The following is a 20,357-nucleotide window of genomic DNA, read 5'->3' on the forward strand; positions in this document are numbered from 1 at the left end:
TTATAACCTTGCTTTATTTTACTAATTTTAACTGTTGTTCAGTAAAATTGTAAAGTTGTTGACTATTTAAAAACTGTTGTGCCCTGCCACGTGAGGACTTTAATATGGTCCATACAAACTGAAATCATGAGTATGCTTATTTTAAAAGTGAAACCCAGGGGCAGCTAGGTGGCGGAGTGAGTAGAGCACCAGCCCTGGAGTCAGGAAGACCTGAATTCAAATTTGACCTCAGACACTTGACACACTTACTAGCTGTGTGACCTTGGGCAAGTCACTTAACCCCAATTGCCCTGCCTTCTCCCCTAAAAAAAAAGTGAAACCCATTTGCAGAAATCTAAAGTCCTAGAAATAGAGCCAGGATAATTGAACAAGTGCCTGTGTTAAATTTCCTCTTTAATTCATGGAAATGAATATACACTTCTAAATAGTATGCCTAGTATCACCTATAAAGTACTCCTAGAATCTGAGTACCCTTTTTTAAAAAATAATCATTCTCTTTTACAACCTATCTGGCCTGTGTTCTCTGTTCTATTTATCTGCTCATCCCTAGAACATTATATAGCTTCTAGTATCTCAAGCAGATTTGATCATCTTAAAACATAAGAAATATACATGTGTATATTCTATCAGGTTGATAATTACATTTTCCATACTCTGTATGTATAAAGCTAAGACTCCCAGGTGTTTGCACTCCATATGAAATATATTTAGATATAGTTTTGGTGGAGAGGTATAGAAATGGAGAGAGGAAGCTAGGCATAATCTTTTTCTATACTATGCTTTTATACCGCATTTTGAAGTTATATGCTCTTCTTAATTGAAACATTTATTTTATTATCGCGAATTACACTGTTCACTGAGTGAGTAGAATTTTCAGTTACAGTCAGGAAATGAAGAATTACTAATGTCAGGGGTTGATTTTTCCCAACTGTCTACAAAACTGATACATGCTACACATTCACATTTACAACAAACCAGAAAAACTAGTATCATTCATGTTGCACCCAACTATAAAATACTGTAATGCAAAATGGGAATACTTAGAGAACACTAACAGTAGTGACTTGAGAGTATAACATGGTTCTTTTCAACATATAGCCATTTCTAGTATTTCACTGGATTGTGTGGACAGAGCAACTGTCACAGCTGTCTATCAAGGCGGAATTAGATGAAGGCAGACAATGCAGGCTTTGTGAATAAACTGAAGCAGCGCCTCCACAGTTTCCATTTCTCATCCGAGGGCACTGTGGGACCATTGTCTCCTCCTCCCTGCAAAAAGAATAGGAGAATTATATTAGGGAAATTCCTCCCCAGCAGGTTTCAAAGTCTGTTTATGTCCAAATAGGAAGACAGTAAAAATGAAAAGTAGAAGTTTCATGACAGCAAAAGAAAGACATTTCAAAAAATACTTGTTGCTCAGACATTATATCTGTATAATTTCCCTACCCCCCCAATCCAACAGAAATGTATTTACATGTAAGATGATTCGTTGAAATTTTGATGGCTGTCAACCATGGCTCAGAACTGCAACTCTAGACTCACATGGACCTGATTTAATACAAATGATTCTTCAATAATACCTCAGTAAGGGCTCAGCGCGCACCAAGGGCACAGTCCCTGAAAACATTTGAACTTAACTTGTTCCTAGCTCTCCATTGGGAGGGGGGCTTTTCAGTTCCCCTGAAAACATTAGGCAAATAATAAGCATTTAAACATAGTGTAGATTTATTACAGGATATGCAAAGAACAGAAAAGAAACTCGCATCCAAGCCTACAAATCATAATCCATCTTTCTAAGTACCACTTTTTCGGTTCCTGTTCTGCCTAGAGGTTCAGTCATATTTTTCCAAAACTCACAGTGTTGGCAGATGAAGTCCCAGTAGCACCGGTAAGAATAAAGACCTTGGTTAAGAGCAATGTATGGACCTCATCATTCACCTGCTTCCCTCAGGTATCTCATCTCTCCTTTGCTTCCACTTCTACTAGTTAGGCCAGCTCCTAGTTAACACCACCATCTCTCAGTATAGCCTCATAGTAATCACATAGGACCTAATTCAGCCCAGCGAATCCTTGGGAATGCTTGCCAACCTCTAGCTCTGCTGCTGCTGGCTCCCATCTCTACTGGCCTTGAAAGCAGGAAGACCCTTCAATTCCTCTTGCACATGTTCAAGCCCTTTCCCATACCTCTCAGTTTTATACAAAACAGCTACCCAAATCTTTATGGCCTTGGTCCTACCTCCAGCATTATGGGGAATGCCTGCCAAAATCTTTTCACATACTCACCTACACTGAATGTCAACATCTGACATCATTATGTTTAAAAATAATTATATCATAGAATCTCTAAATCAGGAGGAACTTCAAAAAATATCTATTCCCATCCAGACCTGAATATGTCTTCATACAACATCACTTACAAATGATTATTCAGCCTCTACTTGAAGTCTTCCAATGATGGGTAATTTACTGCCTTCCAAGTCAACCCATTCCACTTCCTACCAGCTCTCATCACTATCTTATATTTATTTACATAGAGGTTAAAATCTACCTTTGTTACTTTTTTTCCTACTTCTTGGCCCAAGGAAAAAAATCTTATTCCTCTTCCACAGATAGCACTTCAAGTACTCAAAGATAAATATTTTTCCCCAATACATGTTCTTATCTCTAGGTGAAACATTTCTAGTTCCAATCCAATGAACATTTATAATGCACCTATGTGCAAGACTGTTCTAGGGATGCAATTAAAAAGAAAGATGGTCCCTTCCCTCAAGGAGCTTACAGTCTAAGAGAGGCAGGAAAGGGGTGAAGGGTAAGGGAATATAAGGGGCTCCTGGCACAAGAATATCTTGCTCCATGGAGTTGAAACTAGGCAGAATAGCAGATGCAAAGTGGAGCAAGCTAAAAGACCAGTTCTGACCCTCTAGAAAGGAAGGAATTAGGAGGATTTTAGTACTCCCTTCCTCTTAAGAGGAGGCTGAGAACAGTTGTACTTCAATCAAGGTTTGAGTTAACAGTATGATGGTAACATTAGAAGTGATGGATATATCCTGGGAGGCTTGGGGTGGGGCATTTTGTTCTGTGGTGCCCCAAAATAAAATGACATTCCAGATGGTTTGAGCAGAGCAGAATATTAAGTCATTATAGATACTACATTTCTCCTACCATTTTGCAAGGTTGCAGTGCTTTTGGTTGCTATATGACACCACTGACCACTACTAAGTTTGCAACACATAAAAAACCTCAGTCTTTTGGTTTGGTACATTTCCCTCATCTTGTACTTGAATAAACGTGGGTGTGGTGGTGGTGGTGGTGGTGGTGGTGTGTGTGTGTGTGAGGGGGGTTGTGTTTAAACTTATCTAGTACTTCACATTTGCTATTTCATTTAACACTTCAAAGATCTGCAATTTTATCTCTCCATTGTTGCTGATCACAACCCCCCTGTGACTTAATAGAAGTTCTCCAAGAGCTACTGTAGCTGAAAACCTCATCATCCAGCTTCCAAACTGGAAGTTATTCTGAGTTAGGCTGGTCCGGGGACACCTGACTTACCATTCCTTATTGAGATAAGGGTTATACTTTATATTTATCCTGATTTGCGTGTATTTGTGGCCTAGACTAGAATGAAGTTGACTAGCCAACATAGGGACTAAATCCATGCCTTGAGTTAACCAACCACTGTTGTTAGAGAGAAATTTTTCTGAAAAAATAACAATATATTATAGTTGGTGTAAGATATAACAACAGTATGAATAATTCATTGAAATTTACTATTCCATTACTACAAGAATTATAAAATCTTACTATTCCACATCTACCAGTTATTACTTTTCCAAAATGCAATGTTAAAAATTTCCAAGTGCATCTTTTCAGATTAGACCATAAAAGATTTTATGTTAGGTTAATGTATTTCATTGTCCCTCAAAGGGATCACGTAGCCATTTTTCAAACAATCCAATATAATCTCAACAGTAAAAATCAAATAATGTAATATGGTGTAGTAGAAAGATCACTAGATTTTATATCAAAGGAATTTGGTTCAAACTTTCTCCATCCTATATGTAGGACCTTCAGTAAATCATTTAAATTCTCTGAGCCTCATTTTTCTCACCTGTAAAATAATGAGATTAGACTAGAGGATATCTAACCTCAGATTTTTTTGTGTATAGATCAATATAACTATATAACTATAGTCTGTTCTACCAGTCAGATGCAATATTATTTCAGTTGTTTTTTTAATACCACTTCATTTATTCAGAGGTCATCTATCTGTTAATGATAAGCAAGAAACTGGGAATTAAACAAAAAGGCTCTAGGGCAACAAAACCAAAATCAACCCATCCATTAATCAACAAGCATGTATCAAATGTCTACTATGTGAAGGGCACTGGGATCCATGCTTGGGGTAGGACAAAAAAGAAATAGTCCCTGCCTTCAAAGAACTTACATTAAACTGTGGGAAATAGCATTTATGAATATATATACACATATATATGTATAACATATTACATATATATATATATATATTATATATATAAATGCTAAGTAATTTCAGGGAAGAGGCAATAGTAACTGGGAGTAGGGTGGGAACAGAAGTAACATATGAACTAAGTAATGTATGAACCTAGGAATTGTAAAAGGTGAACATGAAGAAAGCATGCATTCCAGGCAAGGGAGACAGTGAAAATCCATTGCAAAATCATGGAGGCAGGAAATGGAATGGTGTATGTGAGGAACAGCGAGAAGAATAGTTTTCCTGGACTATAGAGTGCACAAAGGGGAGTAATGCATAAGTAATATGCATGGAATGGTAACTTCTATTATAAAAATATTCCTTGAAAATGGAGCTTTTACAAAGTTATTTTAAAAGAGGCAGAATTAACAAGACTTGGCAAATGATTCCATATAATTAATGGTGCAAAGTGAGAGAAAGAGATAAGTTGAAGACAGCATCGAGTTTGCCAACCTAATTGACTGGGAAAATGGTGGCATTCTCATCAGAAACAGAGAAATTCAGAAAAAAGTTTGAGGGAAAGGATGGAACAATCAGTTCCTTGCCCCAGGGAAGAGATTAAAAGTGAATATATAAATCTGGGAGTCATCAACATAAATATGATAACTGGCCAAACCCCAAGATAGTCTACATTTGGGAGATGCTACACTTGCTCCCCCTAGCAACTGCCATGTCTGCTTCTTAGTCTGCACATCTTGCCTTATGTTCCTCTTGTGCCATATAGCACAACTGCCTCCCAAATACCACTCCAATGTTCAGTAACCAAGAAGCTGTCCTGGGGTCTACACTATACACTCTCCTCAAATCATCATTGGTACCATCCTAGTGTTCTATTCCACTCACAACTGAATTTGCTCATAGGCAAAGTTTCAGCTATATGTAGCTCTGCTAAGTAACTAAAATGGATCAATCAATCCATTAATTAAACACTTATTATGCTTTATTCGGCATTAAATGCATGCACTTGAGTCATAGGAGAGTTCCTGGAGCCTTTACTGTTTTAGAAAAAAAAATCAAACCACTTTGGTTTTCTGGTTTCCCAGCCCATAGCACAATTAATACAGTGAGCTAGAAGACCAAAGAGAATTGTTGCTAGACATGGACAAGGCGAGCGAAAGAGAAGTGACAGCTATCAGTCTGATAGGGAAGAACCTGAAAATCACAGCTATCAGTCTGATAGGGAAGAACCTGAAAATCAATAAAAAGAAAATCCAGGGTATCAAAGATGTCATTTACTATAGGAATCATGGGCCCTCCACACTTAAAAAGGGTCTTCATTGTATTGGGTCTTCACTGTAATATCGAAAATTTTAATGATTGAATGTTTCTAATGATGTGCTGAGTCATCAAGAAAATGTGAATTTATACCAACTAAATTTGATTTTAAAAAGTAAGTGATTTTAACATATTTTAAAAAGGTTTCCATCAACAGTGGTTGTCAAAAAAAAATCCTGAATGCTTAAAGTGTCAAAACCTCAATTATCCATATTAAACAATATTGTTTATGTATGTAGAATATCTCATGCCAGACAAATAATGCCATATGAAACATAATTTATAATGATATGGCATTATATACCTAATGACATAAAAATATATAACTATTATATGCCTTACCAGACATCAAAACCCACTTTGCTTATATTTCTCATGCATTTCTCATATAATTTTTTTACTAATAACTATCTGCATACATCATATTCCCACCCTAAACTGTAAGCTCCTTGTGGGAAAGGATGCTGTCTTACATAAATTTTGTATCTTTCCCAGTACCTAGCATAGTACTATACATATACTATGTACTTGATAAATGTTCAGTCATTCAGAACATTTATAAGTAATCATGTAACAATTACTAATACCACCAACACTTATATAAAGATTTAAAGTTAACAAAAAACATTCATCACAACAACACAGTGGGTTAGGTACATAGTACAACAATTATTGGCATTTTAAAAATGAAGAAACTGAGACTCAGATTGATTTAGTGATTTATCCACAGCAGCAGTTAGTAAAAGTTGGAGCCAGGATTTAAAATTAAGTCTCCAAGCATCAAGTCCAATGTCCTTCCCAGTAAGTGAAGGTTAATTTCCCCATCAAATCTGACTTTAAAAAAATTAAACTAGTTCTCATAATGAAAGATCATAACTTCAAACATTTATTTTGTTGACTCCAGATAAAACACAAATAGACCTTTGAAAGAATAAAGGTTTCTTTGGGAGATTCATCTTTCATTTAGGAACAATTAGATAATCTTTCCACTTATTCTTCTGCATATTTTTAAACATTAATGAACTTCAATGGACAAGATGAAAAAGCTGAGATAATTAACATACATTGAGAAACCTCAGTCTAACCCAAGATATGTATTTTCATGTGCATCTCTAATAAATTTTGATCTGTATAAACTATATAAAAGACGAATGTCTAGTAGTTCAAATGTTATTAAGAATTCATTTCTAATCGTATGGTACTTTGAGGCCGAAAAAAGAGAATATTTTCTACCTACATATTTGACAGATATCACATATAAATCAACTGTGTCCCAAAGGCATGCTATGTTGGATATTTAATATTCACCATTAATTTGTAAAGGAAAAAAAGCCACAGTATTCTAAATTGACAGGCAGGATTAAGGTTTCCTTTTAAGATGGTTATTTCTCAAACAAACCTTTGATAAAAATAGAACCCAAAAAACTCAAACAACAACAAAAACAAAGGGCAAGTATTCAGGCAACTCTGATCTTCTAAAGGTCACTACTTTATAAAGCTGGGCTTGGAACCTGAAAGACTCATCAGCATGGGTTCAAATCTGCCCTCAGACACTGACTAATTGTGTGACCCTAGGCAGGTCACTTAACCCTGTTTGCCTTAGTTCCTAACTTGTAAAATGAGCTGGAGAAGGAAATGGCAAACCACTTCAGTATCTCTGCCAAGAAAATCCCAAATGGGATTGCAGAGAGTAGGACACAACTGAAAAATGACTTGTGAACAATGACAAAAATATTGTTATTTAATATTTGTCAAATAGGCCCACAGAGGACATATGGCTGAAGACTCAGTAAATGTGTTGAATAACAAAATTAATTCAAATTAATACTAGTATAGAATTCACATTAGCATGCCAGTCATTTGGCTACATTGATATCATTTTCATTTAGGAAAAAACTGTCCAATATTAAAAAGGGATAGATATCATCTTCCAATGCTGGGCACTCTGGTGATCATGTTTGCTATGGTTCTCTGAATTATCTGATATGACTTGTGTTCATTGCAGATGTTAGATAACTAGATGACTGGATCATCACTCCAATCAAACACTTTAGCACAACTTGGAAGACAGTTTTTTCATCATTAAATAATAGCTATGCTGACCCCGGTACCCAGCGCCTAGCACAATGTCTTACCCATGGTTGGCAGATGCTATGTGTTTCTTTAATTGAATTTTCAACAATGGCTTTATATGCTGCATTTTATTTTACTTATATTCCCCATATTCAAGCAGCTAGTGGTGCAGTATAGTGCTAGGCCTGCAGTCAGGAAGCCCTGAATTCAAATCTAGACTAGACACTTTCTAGTATGACCTTGGGCAGATGATTTAACCTCTGTCTTTCTCAGAAAATGTGAGTAATAATAGCATCCAAACTCCAGGATTGTTGTGAAGATAATATAATATTTGTAAGGCATTTGGCAAACTTTCAAGTGCTATATAAATGCTAGCTATCATTCTCGTTATCGCCCAGCGCAGTGCCTTGTATGTGGCAGACATTCAACAAATAGTTGGTGAATAAATTAAGTAAACTTGTAGCATCTCACATCACATCCTCCCAGATACAAAAATTCTTGCATGTAGAGTAAGCCCACCAAATCAGTACTTTAAGAACTCAGAAGTGAATAGATTCATCTGGCCTCTCCTAAATACAAAAATATCTAATCAGAAAATTCGAATAACCAGAAATAGCATTATAGTACTATACACTGATCATGGATTCACAGTTGTGATCTTGAGGCACTACAAGATTCTGAAATGACTTCTAAACCATCCCAAAAAGATTCACTTATTTTAGCAGTCTTAAGCTTCAAATTATCTTTTGTGAAGAGTCCCTTGGGGCAGGGTGTGAATGAACTCTTCCATAGGAGGATTTCCTCAAATGCTACAGTCAGAGGTAGCCAAGTAAAATAAAAGCACATGTGCACACACTGGTCCGACTCCTCTATTGTCTCTGAATGTCACAGAACTGACCCAGCTTCAAGAAACATTGGGATCAGCTCCAGAGCTTTGCAGATTAAGGCAGGAAAGTTGCATTTAAAAAAAAGTCCAGTGTTTCTGTGAAAATGCTGAAAGGCAAGAGTTCAAAAGCAAAATCATGTAGAAAAGGTCTCATCCCTTCCTCTCATTCACTCCTTTCCTTCTGCCTCCAATATGGATTATATTGTTGCTTTTTCATCAAATTCAAAAATATCAGTACCTTTATTATTTCTTCCTAAAAATTCTGGGATGGCTAGCACACTGATTAAAGTGTTGGACATAGCATTCAGAAGATGAAGGTCCCAACCTTGCTTCAGATGCCTTCTAGTGTATGACCTTGAGCAAGTCACAAAGCTATCTGAGCCTCAAATTCCTTTTCTGCAAAAGGAAATAATAATAACACCTAACTTATAGGGTTTTGTGAAAATCAAATGAGAATCAGATATGTACAGCATTTTGGAAACGTTAAAAGGCTATACAAATGCTAACTACAATGAAGAGGAGGAAGAGGAGGGCGATGATGATGGTGATGATTCTGCACGAGTCGTTCTGGCCCTATATTCTGAGGGTGAGGTCTGCTACATTTTACTCCCATCCCCAAGGTTCTCTGGCATCCTGAGGTGGGTTAGGAATTCTCTCTTCTCTGCCATTGGCTTGGTCCTCTACAAATTGTTTTCCCCCATATTAGAAGTCTAGTAACAGGCACCCCAATTCCATTTAACCACATAATATCCGATTAGTTTTTCCTAAGAGATCTTTATTTCACAAATATAGAAAGAGCAAATATATAAACATTTTCCCCAGTTCCTCAGGGGCATAATTATCAGATTAGGTTTTTAACTCCATTTTTTAGAAAGCATTAGTTCCATAACATTCAAGTCCAAAGCCCCACCAGACCAACACGCCAGGGCTTTCTTGCTCGGCTGGCTGGATCACCTGGCCTGAATTCCTCGAATCCTACATCCCCATGTTTTAAGTTCTGGAGTCAGAAACTCCACTCCTTATACCTAGAACTAAAAAAGATGAATGAGAAAAGCCAAAACCCCAGGTCCATTTCTTAGGGCCACATAACTGAAGGGAGGACAATGGTGTTCTTCAGTGGTCTCCTGCCCCCTTACCGCATTGTGCCACCAACTTTGAGTGAAGGAGTCCTTTACTCTCTGATGAAAAAGCCCATGCTGCATTCAGTCAGGTAGTTTTAAAGATGAAGTTCCAGCTATACAACCAATAGATAAAGGCTACTCCCAAGCATATGATAGGTTAACACAGTATGTCCACGTATGTACCAGGTCTCCTGTTATGAATAGATTATACATATATATTTGAATATACTATACATAGCATACATATAAATTATAGGAGAGGCACTATAACGTACCAATCAGAAAGGATTTATTAAGCACATCGGAGGTGTATGGAGAGCAGTAATGTATGAAAAGGCTAGAGAGGAAGGAAAAGGCCAGATTGTAAAGAATTTTAAATACTAAACACTGTTTATATTTGATACTAGAGGCAATAGAGAACCACTGTAGTGGAATTAATTGAGCTGGGGGTATTGGGCCTGCATTTTAAGGAAACCATTTTTCTATTTCTATGTAGTACAGATTGAATTGGGGTTAGAGACTTGAGGTGGAGAGATTAAATAGGAGGCAATTGGAGCAGGCAAAGTGAGAAGTGACAAGGGCCTGAACTAAGGTGGAGGCTGTGTTAGAGGAAGAAAGAAGTATGACAGAGACACTGTGGAGGGAGAAACAAGATTTGATAAATAATTGGCTACATGACAGTGAGTATAAGGAGGATAACACCGAGATTATAAACATAAGCTCATGGAATGGATGATGATGCCCTTGAAAGTAAAAGGAAAATCAGGAAGAGGGCTGGGTTTAGGGGAGGAGATAGAGTCATGTTTTGGGTAAGCTGAATTTGAGATTTTGACCTTGAAGCCAGAAAGACCTGGTTTCAGGTCCTGCATCAGACACATACTGGCTTTGTGACTTTAAACAAGTCACTTCATCTCTCATTTCCTGTGGACCAGTCTTTCAGATTATAATTTGCAGAACAGATATTGACTTGCACTTTGACAGAGAGAGAGAGATGCAGAGAGAGAGAGAGAGATACAGAGAGAGAGAGAGAGAGAGAGATACAGAGAGAGAGAGAGAGAGATGCAGAGAGAGAGAAAGATACAGAGAGAGAGAGAGAGCCACTAATGAATAGCAAACGAATGCTAACCCAGAGGCAAACTAATAGGCCTGGGAGCACTGAAAATTTTTTTCCAGGTTCCAGTTTCTGTACTACCATAGAAATGTGATAGAGATTGAGTTAGTTCTAGCAAAATACATCTCGATGTCTGAACCTACTTTAGAAAGGAGAAAGGAGTGCTTTAAATATAATGTATGAGCATTCTGTAAAATTAGAAGTCTATAATTAAAGAAATCAAATGGAACTTCTGTGAGCCCTGCTGTTGCTGTTAAATAGATAAGACACAGAACAGCACTGTATATTCATAACCTAATATCTTGCACATAGTAGGCACTTACTCCAAATGCTCCATCCTCTCAGATAACGCAGATCATACTTGATTCACTTCTGGCAATTCGTGCAACTTTCATCAATGTTCTAGAAATTCACCATTGGTATCCATGCACTATGGTGGGCTCCTTCTTTAAATCTACTTGACATTGGGAAGATACTCATGTAGTTTTGCAGGCTGTCCCTTGGTTATCCCTCCCTCTTGCTATACGACCAAACTATCTTCCTTTTAAGAGCGTGTATTTTGGATGGCATCTTTTATCCCACTTCACCTTCCTTATTCCTTGCTTGAGGTCTGCTGCAGCCCGCTCACGCCACCTTCCACCTCTCAATTGCCCTCAATTTCCATTCTTTGGAGACTGCAGTATTCTATGACTTGCAATTACATGATATCACTGGAAGGATATATTCATTTTAAGAAGATAGGCTTTGGTTTCAGGGAGGAGGATGAGGTCATTTAAAGACCAATACAATCTCCCCAAAGCAATCCAGCTTTCTCTCTTCTCTTCATTCTATTCAATTCAGGGCCCTTCTCATTTCATTTGTAGTTTATCTAAGATGTGTGTATATACATGCACACGTACACAAACACACATGTAGATATGTAATATACAGTTCAGACTTCTTCAGTATATATTTGATCAAATCCAGCTGCTTTTCTCATCCTTGTTTTCTACGAAATCACAACCACTTCCTCAAAAAGCACATACAACATGGTGATGTTAGAGTTCAAATGTAGTTAGATCTATTGTCCTTTGTGGTGAAAATATTATAAAAATCTTTACAAATCATTTCCATTTCCATTTCATCCTTACAATTCATCTATAAATGCTTTGCTAATTTTGGTCTCCTCCCAAGCTTTCTTTAAGTATGATTTTCTTCTCACTAGTCCTCATTATTTTATAAGATGATACTATTCATTATCTTCTACCTTCCTTCTCCATAAAATTTTACAAATGAGTATATATTTTGAACAGATGCTGCTCTTAGAAGTTAGTTCATTCTACTTGTCAAGTAGGCTAAAATATTTGCTGACCAATGCAATTTTAGGCTCTTTTCCTTGGTATGCCAATTGATTTATACTGGTTAAACTTCTGTTTGTTGTTGTTTATTGGTTAGTTGTTTTTCAGTCATGTCTGACTCTTAATGACCCCATTTGGGGTTTTCTTGGCAAAGATACTGGAGTGGTTTGTCATTTTCCTCTCCAGCTCATTTTACAGATTAGGAAACTGAGGCAAAAAGTGTTAAGTGACTTGCCCAGGGTCACACAGCTGAGAAGTGAGTGAGGGTGGATTTGAACCCAGTTCTTCCTGACTCTAGGTCCTATACTCTATCCAATGAACCACTTAAGTGCCCTGGTGCTCTAGGTGAGACACATATCATTGATTTCCTTCTCAATGGATCCAGGAGCAGTTGGAAATCAATTTAATTCTTTATGATGTTTTTTGCCATTCACCATGTCCAGCATCTTTCAGATTCTGTTAGTTAGTATTCATGATGTATAGGTGGAAGGCTCCTGCCTGTTTGGACAGTCAGTAAGTGAACTAACCAGGAATGTCCCACAGGGCTCTGTCCTGGACCCTCCTCTCTTTCCCTCTATACTATTTCATTTGGTGATCTCATCAGCACCTCTGGATTCAAATGACAATAGACATCTTAAGTTCATTATGTCCAAAATGGAGCTCATTAACTTTCACCTCAAACCCTCCCTTCTGCCTAACTTCCCTATTCCTGTTGAGGGTTCCACCATTCTCCCAGTCACCCAGGCTTGCAACCTGGACTATCCTTGACTCTTCATTCTTCCACTCTCCATATCCAATCTGTTGCCAAGTCCTGTTGGTTTTGCCTCTGCAATATTGATCATCTCTCCCTCCTCCCTTTCTCTGGCATTGACACCATCGTGGTACAGACCATCACCAACTCACACATGGACTACTAAGAAAGCCTCTTGACTGGTCTTCTCATTTCAAATTTCTCTTCACTCTAATCTAACCTCTACCACTCAGGTATCAAATCGATCTTCCTTAAAACTCAGGGCTAAGTCACCCCTCCTCCTCCATCATTAAATAAACTACAGTAGTAGCTCCCTATCATCTCCAAGATCATATGAAATCCTCTATTAGGCATTCAAAGCCCTTCATAACTTGGCTCCCTCCTATCTTTCCAATCTTCTTACTCTTTCTACTTCCCCTATACACATTTTCTGTGGTCCAATAACACCGGCCTCCTTGCTGTTCCTTGCACTAGACACTCAATGTCCCTATTCTGGGTATTTTCACTGACTGTTCTCCATGCCTGGAATGCTCTCCCTCCTCATCTCTATCTCCTGCCCACCCTGGTTTCCTTCAAGGTACACCTAAAAATCTCACTTTCCACAAGAAGCATTTCCTGATACCCTTTAATGCTAGTACCTTCCCTCTGTTGATTTATTCTGTGTATTATTTGTTCTACATACTCATTTAAGTATTATCATTCCTATTAGACTGGGAGTTCCTTCAGAGTAGGGACTGTCTTTTTTTGTTCATTTTGTTTTGTTTTGCCTTTCTTTGTACCCCCAGTACTTAACACAGTGCCTGGCACATGGAAGCCAGGTATACAGTAACAACAATATTGTTTTAAGAACTTTGAATGACTAAGCCATTTTGACTCTTATAAATATTCAAATTAACTACAAATGACATATGAAGGAAGATGCATACAGAGTAAGAACTGATAAATACAAGTATATACAGAATGGTTTTACAGATATATACACACACCTATGTATATTATGCTTATGTGTGTGTATATATACATACATACATATATAGATATATACACATATGTGTGTCTAATGGTAGCCATCTCTAGGGTGAGGTGGGGGAGAAAAAAAGGGGGAGAAAGTTACATGATAACTTTATCATACATTTAAAAGGAATAGCAAGTTGTACATAATAGGTTTGCAGTTTCATGTACAATCATCTTTTTCTATTCTGCTATGTTATGGAAATGCTTGTTTTATTTCTTAAGTTCAGAAAAAATAGATGAAATTAAAATAAGTAAATAAATGCACATTGACTAATGGATTAATGTTAAATAAGGACAATAATATCCATAGGACTTACCCATCAGAGTTTTTGTAAAGATTAAACAAGAAAAAGTTTATAAAGCATTTTGTAAATTTTAAAGCACTATAGGTCTCACCTATTATTGTTGTGTTATTTGAATTGGGGATGCATATGAATATAACCCAGCTCTTTGTGCTACTGATTTAAAATGGTACTGAGCTCATAATACGGACAATTTTGCTAAATATTTTCTCATTTTAACCACTGTTGCCTTAGCAGACAAGAAGGGTTCATATTTCAAAATGGTAGTTTTAATGCAAAGGAAGAGCCTTTTTATAATCTTTGAGATATCACTAAGAAACTTATATTTTTATTTAAATATTCAGCTGCTTTGCCATTTTGAACCTATTATGTTAATATAGTACTTGATCCTCCTTTTATGCATTAATCATATTCTAAAGTGTATTAAGTTTTATTACCTCAGCAGAATTCTATATTCCTTGACTTGAAGGCCAACATAATAGAGTGCTTTGCGCATAGTAGATGCTTAATGTTTGGAGGAAAGGAGAAAGAGGTCAGAATTGTAGCTGGGAATTGTGGGGTCCCAAAAAAATCAGGTGAGTGGCAGAGGTGAATAAGAAGGGAACAAAATTTGGCAGTACCAGACAGGAAGGTATCTCACATGCCTTACTCTCAAAACTGGGATCAACAGGAGAAGGGAGTAAGAGGAGGAAAGATGAACCCTAGAATTAAGAACCTTAGGGGTGGTCATAAGAACAATCCAATCTTTGGGCTGACTGAGGAAGTGGGGTTGTTGCAGCTTGGAATTACAGGTGCCAGAATATGCAGCGCAGGTTTGGCAAGTAATGGGACTAATGCAGAGAGAAAGAAAACACCCAAGACATAGGTACTCAGGAGTCAAGACTTAGAAACTCAGCCCCATTTACTGTATACATGGAGGAAAGGGAGGGAAGTAGAAAAGGAAGGAGGGAAAGAAGAAAGAAGTAGGAAGCGAATATTTTGATCAGAGGCCAAAGTTACATAAACTATTGTTACAGACATTAGTTAGCAAGGTCCGTATTACCCTGCACAAAAGTATCATAAAACTTAAAATTGTGCTTTTAAGGTTCATTTGAGGTAAACCTGTGTTATGAAGCTTTGACACTTTCTCAATCTCAATTAGCACTAAACTAATTAACAAAACTGTTTTATACACTACAGTGAATCACATTTTTCTTCTTCCTTGCCTAATCCCTTGTGTGTTGTAAGGGTGATTGAGTATCTAATTACTTCTTAATTGAATGCACATATTATACATTTTTCACTAGTTCAAGCTTAATGCTTTTGGTCTAGAAATCAAAGTCAATGAAATTAAGTTGAAATGGGATTTGGGCAACTATTGTAATGAGGAAAGGTTTGCATTAAGCCTAATTATAAGTAAATGTGGGTTTTCAATATTGTTTCCTATGAAAATATTTAAAACACAGGAATATGACATAAAGGACTAATTTAGATTATTAATAACATTATTATTCATGTTTACAACATTTTATTCTACATTATTGAGTTGAACCAATTACAATACTATAGTGTGTATACCACCAATGAAGTCTGAATGGACTGCCAAAAATTATGTTTCCCCTTTCAGCATGTCATTGTAAGGAATCTAAAATTGTATTAAAATAAGAAGATGGAGATAGTATTGTCAAGAAAAGTTTAAATTTAAGGTTATAATCAATTACTTCATGAAAATCTTTTTATTTGCTGAAGGTTAGCTTAACTTCTCAATCTCTAAAATTCTATGCAAGCCAACACTTCTCATATTCATATTTTATGAGATTTATAGTTTTAATATTGCATAGGATGTTTAAAAATTGGAATGGTTTCATCCTGAGAGTCAGTAAAGTTTTTCAGCAAAAATGTTTTTAAAAAATTAGAAGGTAGGGTTCACATAGAAAAATAATATCAAGCTCAAATAGAAATGAGGGCCACTAAATCATAGAGGCAATCCTTGCAGTTGTATATTTACCTAAAAAATCATCGTGATTGTGGCTGTGGAACAGCCTAGACAAATTTTGAAAGGAATCATAACCACGGGGATTTTTTTTCTTATATACAGTATTTATTGAAAACCAAATGGTAAGGATAATCAAATTTATTGAATTATATTTGATTATTATTGTAATCACTAAATTAAAACTTGAAAATTATCAATACTCTATGAAAGCATTTTCTAGGTTTATTATAAGAACGTTTGGAAGAAAATGGAAACTTCCTTGTTTTTTTAGAAATCTGATTACCTTTACCAGTTTTTCTAGTTTTCATTTTATAACTACATTATAAAGAAAACCACCTCGTGGACTGTAAGCACTTTTAGGCAAACTTTTTTTTTCCAATTTTGTATCTCAGTTCCTAATACACAGCATCTCATATGGTAGATACTTTAAATTCTGTTTGATTGAATTGGAGGGAAAGATATCTCTGAGTCTCAGTCTCCTTGTCTGCAAAATTAAGGGTTTGAACTCAATGGTATCTAAGGTCCTCTCCAACTCTAAATCTATGAGCCTATGATCCTACAAAAGTTTAAACACAGACAGTGTATTCCAAGGCATATGAAGTGATTTACAGATGTCGATTCGATACACATTTTTTTTGTCAGTCAACAAGCATTTATTAGAAATAGCTAGATGGTAAGGTGAATAGAATGTTGGAGCTGGAGTCAGAAGACCTAAGTTCAAACCCAGCTTTAAAGCACTTGCTAGTTGTATGACTCTGGGCAATTTACTTAATATCTGTCTGCCTTGGTTTCCTTACCTGTAAAATGAAGATAATAATAGTACCTATCTCCCAGGGTTATTGTGATAATAAAATGTGGTAATATTTGTAAAGTGTTTTGAAATTTGTAAGCATTATATAAATACTACCTATTATTATTATTTATAAGCACTAACTGCTTTTGATATATTGTACCCTCTGTCCCCAAGAGCCTACAATTTGTTCTCTGTGTTGGTTTTCATCCCTTCCATGTTTCCTTCTCATTTGTTTTGCTCTATGACAAAAGACTGTCTGGATTACCTTATACCATCACATCAACTCATGTGATCCTTCCAATACTCCTACTCCATTTTGTTCCCCTAGTTGAGAGGTCAATTTCAAGTCTTGACATATTGCAAGGAGTAAAAGGGCTATTTCTATTACTCATGCTTCAACATTTAATAATCCTTCAGATCTGTGACTCCAGCAATACGGATACTCCCACTGACAGTACAGACTTCAGTGAATACCTTCTCATCAATTTATGTGGATTTTGTCCATATCTTCCCATAAATCCTCCCAACATACTGGAAACTTCCTCCAAGACTTTTGACATATTGTAGAATGTAGAATATCAGGACATCCATCTGTTATTCTCTACCTCACTCCATGGTATTGACAGGAATTTAACCTAGAGCACCTTAATAATTTCATTCTCAGTCAGTTAGCATTTACAAAGCATCTACTATGTGCCAGGCACTGTGCTAAGCATTGAGGACACAAAGAAAATCAAGTATAAGCCTTGTTCTCAAAGAGCTCACAGTCTACTGAGCTAGACAGCATGTAAACAACTACGTACAAACGAGTTATACACAGGATAAATAGGAAATAATCAACCAAGAGAAGACACCTACATTAAAGAGAATTGGGAAAAGCTTTTTGAAGGAAGGGAGACTTTAGCAGAGATTTCAAAGAAGCCAAGAGGTGGAAATGAGAAGGCAGAGAGCTCCAGGCATGAGGGACAGCCTGTGCAACTGATAAGTAAAGAGATGGAGTGTCTAGTGCATGATGAGCAAGGAGACCAGGGTCACTGGATCACTGGGGAAAGGAGGGGGAATAGGGAGGAGAGGAAAGGTATAAAGAAAGGTAAGATGTAAAAAGACTGCAAAGGTGGGAGGGAGCCAGATTATGAAAGGATTTTTTAATTCATGAATTAATTTTTAGTTTTCAACATTCAGTTCCACAGGCTTTTGAGTTTTAAATTTTCCTTGTCTCCTTCCCTTCTGCCCTCCCCAAGATACCATGCAATCTGATATAGGTTCTACATGTTCTTTCATATTAAACATATTTTCACATTAGTCATGTTGTAAAGAAGAATTAGAACCAATGGGGTGAACCATGAGAAAGAAGAAACAAAACAAAACAAAACAAAAAAAGTAAAAGGAGCAAATAGTATGCTTCGATCTGCATTCTGCATTCAGACTTCGTAGTTCTTTCTCTGGGTGTGGATAGCATTTTCCATCATGAGCTTTTTGGAGTTGTACTAGAACCTTGCATTGTTGAGAAGAGCTAAGTCTATCAAAGCCAATCATCGCACTATGTGGCTGTAATTGTGTTCAATGTTCTCCTGGTTCTGCTTACCTCACTCAGCATCAGTTCATCTAAGTCTTTCTAGGTTTTTCTGAAGTCTGCCTGCTCATCATTTTTCATAGCACAATAGTATTCCATTACATTCATATACCACAACTTGTTCAGCCATTTTGTGGGTATTCCCTCAATTTCCAATTGATGGGTATTCCCTCAATTTTCAATTATTTGCCACCACAAAAATTGCTGCTGTAAATATTTTTGTACATGTGGATCCTTTTCCCTTTATTATGATCTCTTTGGGATATAGCCCTAGAAGTGGTATTGCTGGGTCAAAGGGTATGCACATTTTTATAGCCCTTTGGGCATAGTTCCAAATTGCTCTCCAGAAAGGTTGGATCAGTTCACAACTCCACCAACAATGTAGCGGTGTTCCTATTTCCCCACATCTTCTCCAGCATTTATCATTTTCCTGTTTTGTCATGTTAGCCAATCCGATACATATGATGTGGTACCTCAGAGTTCTTTGATTTGCATTTTTCTAATCAACAGTGATTTAGAGCATTTTTTCATATGACTATAGATAGCTTTAATTTCTTCATCTGAAAACTGCCTGTTCATATCCTTTGACCATTTATCATTCAGGGAATGACTTGTATTCTTATAAATTTGATTCAATTCTCTATATATTTGAGAAATGAAGCCTTTATCAGAGATACTGGTTATAAAAACTCTTTCCCAGTTTTCTGCTTCCTTCCTAATCTTAGTTGCATTGGCTTTGTTTGCGCAAAACTTTTCAATTTAATGTAATCAAAATTATCCATTTTGTATTTCATAATGTTCTCTATCTCTTGTTTTGTAAGAAATTCTTCCATTCTCCATAAATCTGACAAGTAAACTATTCCTTGGTCTCCCAGTTTGCTTATAGTATCAGCCTTTATATCTAAATCATGTAACCATTTTGACTTTATTTTGGTATATGGTGTAAGATATTGGTCTATGACCAGTTTCTGCCATACTATTTTCCAGTTTTCCCAGCAGATTTTGCCAAACAGTGAGTTCTTAACCCAGAAGCTGGTGTCTTTGGGTTTATCAAACAGTAGATTACTATAGTCATTGACTAATGTGTTTTGTGTACCTAATCTATTCCACTGATCCACCACTCTATTTCTTAGCCAGAAAAAGTAGTTTTGATTATTGCTGCTTTATAATACAATTTAAGATCTAGTATGGCTAGGCCACCTTCCTTAGTATTTCTTTTCATCAATTCCCTTGATATTCTGGACCTTTTGTTCTTCCACATGAATTTGTTATAATTTTTTCTAGCTCTATAAAATTATTTTTGTTAGTTTGATTGGTATGGCACTGAATAAGTAAATTAATTTAGGTAGAATTGTCATTTTTATTATATTAACTTGGCCCACCTACAAGCAACTAATATTTTTCCAATCATTTAGATATGACTTTATTCATGTGAAAAGTGTTTTGTAATTGTGTTATGAAGGGTTTTATAATCCAAATCAAGACTATTATATTTTATTCTATTGCCTCCATGAACATTGAGTAGGGGCATTAACATAGTTATAGACCATAATAAGCTAAAAACAATAATTAATATGAGGATCCCAAGAAAAAAATTCAAACCTAAATGGAGAGTTAATAATGACATACTGAATAA

General features: G+C 36.4%; 1 protein-coding gene across 1 annotated transcript in view; it reads right to left on the reverse strand.

Moving 5' to 3' along the window:
• Positions 1 to 246: 246 nt before the first annotated feature.
• CA8 (carbonic anhydrase 8) overlaps positions 247 to 20,357 on the reverse strand; it is a 161,150-nt gene continuing 141,039 nt past the window's right edge. Inside the window, exon 9 of the mRNA XM_036765137.1 lies at positions 247 to 1,269. The gene's annotated coding sequence lies outside the window, so the exon portion shown is untranslated. The remainder of the gene's footprint in view (positions 1,270 to 20,357) is intronic.

Source organism: Trichosurus vulpecula, chromosome 1 (assembly GCF_011100635.1).
Source record: "Trichosurus vulpecula isolate mTriVul1 chromosome 1, mTriVul1.pri, whole genome shotgun sequence".
Lineage (NCBI taxonomy): Eukaryota > Metazoa > Chordata > Mammalia > Diprotodontia > Phalangeridae > Trichosurus > Trichosurus vulpecula.